Here is a 2,360-nt window from a genome sequence, read left to right on the forward strand (position 1 = left end):
AACTGTCACACGTGGGTCCACCACTATACTCCACACCGAAGAACCTCCTACACACAGTGGCCCAGTACACAGCCAGCCAATGGCAGCCGAGCTACCACTTACCCAGCAATGTTGATCTGTTGGGGGGCGAAATGTGACACTTTGTCTAATCAAACTGGCCATCAAGCCTCATTGATGATAAACAAACAAATGTGGTATGACTTTTGGCAGTGCAGTATATAATTATTTTGCCAGTGTTATGGCTGTTTTTACAGTAAGTAATATGTAGGAACTGGTCCTGGGTCTGACCAACTACTACCTGCTGGTTACAAGGTCACACATTATAGGTAGTACCTGGAGGATGAAAGACGGCACATGTCCCTGGTAATTTGGGCACTGATTGATATTTCCCAAATTACATTTACACTCAACTCAGTGTCTATAGAGGGTATAGACGGACTGCATACAGGCAATCAACGGACAGTCTTTATCAGGACAGTCTTTATCTGGACAGTAACGGACAGTCTTTATCTGGACAGTCTTTAACACTTAGGTCTGGCTCTGACATGCAGTCTACAGTTGTGTAAAAATCAGATCATGAAAAGTAATCAAAGGCCCTCTATAATCAAGAACTCCCTATAAACATCATCAAATTTTTTTTCATTTAAAACCAGTGTATGCCTTGAATATATTTCATTTTTACTTGAAATAATTCAATTTAATCATTTAATTGGTTTTCAATTCTGATCACAAAACCGTCAATAGGGCTATTAAGGCTACACAAATCAAATGTAAAATTTTGCAATTCAATTCCAAGTGTGTGGTGTTGATTAATCTGTCCAATTAACCTTTTCCTCCTAAAATGACTTATCAGCCATTAATCCAGGAAATATTGTGTGAAAACTGGAGCTAATGTGGCACATAACAATATGGGACCTCCAGCACGAAGGTTAATGTGGCCATATTGTTTAGAAGTTAAATGTTTCACCATATTGTTTGAAGTTAAATGTTACAAAGTTCATATATATTAACTGGTCATTGCCTCTGGCTGATTTACATATATATATATATCTACACAGGGACAATGTATATCATACTGGTCAGGCTAATCAGACCAATTAGGACAGAAGCATTGGTCAACATCTGTAGAGCCATCAGTGTACAGGCTGGTCAAGTATTTGACCAAACAAACTGACCACAGGTCACAACAGGTGTGGAATAGAACCTAAAGTTAATGCTGTATTTTGTAAAGTTAAGTAGACAAAGTTAGAGATCCTTAATAAAGAGACTCCATTTTCTTCATTTTTTTCATGGAATCTTAAAGTAACCCACTTCATCCCACTTGATTTGCTGGGGTTATTGTGCCCTGGTACAAGCTGGGATAGAAAACAACCTGTTCAATGAAAGTTAACAGGGAAGCTGTTTGTATTGTTACAATGCTGTAGTGCACCATAAAGCAGTGGGGGTTAGTACACAGTCTGACCCTGCCCTGTCTAATTGGAAAATTAACACCCTAGCCCCAGTGGGATCTTACTCCAACTGGAGGTCTATAAAACCTGTACAAAAGAGGACAGCTCACCTATGGCCTTCAGTCAGGGTATTAACAGGGACAGAGTACTAATTAATCCTAACACTTATCTCTAACTCCAGGGTAGGATTAATTAATACATTTTTATGACTCCCTAGAAGTTTCTAAAGCACACTGACAATTTGTCCTGGAACATATCACCCTCTCATCATACACATAGGATATTAAACCCTGGACATTTGTCAATCTTAATATCCTGAAAACTAGACACATTTATAGGTAAACTAAAAGACATACCCATAGATAATTTACAGACCCCCCCCCCCCCCCCCCCCACACAATGCCATTTGAATAGAAATAGAAAATTGAAAAATCTAAATCTATTTCTACAATCAGGATGAAGTGCTAAGATGATAAGTTCAATAATTCCACAGCCTTCCAGTACAACACCTCAACATGTTTTAGACTCTCCCATACCTACAGGAGTGATCCATATCACCAATGCCCCCTCCCCAGTGACTATCCACCTGTCACTAATCCCTTGGTATCATCTCACACCAGGTGCCTCCTTTTCATCCTTCCCCTCCCCAGGGGTCAAACCTATTCATAGCATAATCCTCCTCCTCAAGCCCTACTCTAGCTCCTTTACATTCTCCTCCTGGTACCATCCCTAATGACTCCTCCCCTAGCTCCTATCCCTCATCTCCACCCCTTAATGAGCATCTCCTCTAGGGTCCTCTCCCCATTCCTTAGAAATCCTCTTCCCCAGGGTCCACCTTTCCCTTGACATCTTTCACCCTCCTTGAATGCCACCTATCTTTTAGCACCTTTCCCCTACCCCCATTCCCTAGAA

This window comes from Pecten maximus, chromosome 6 (genome assembly GCF_902652985.1).
Source record: "Pecten maximus chromosome 6, xPecMax1.1, whole genome shotgun sequence".
Taxonomy (NCBI): Eukaryota; Metazoa; Mollusca; class Bivalvia; order Pectinida; family Pectinidae; genus Pecten; species Pecten maximus.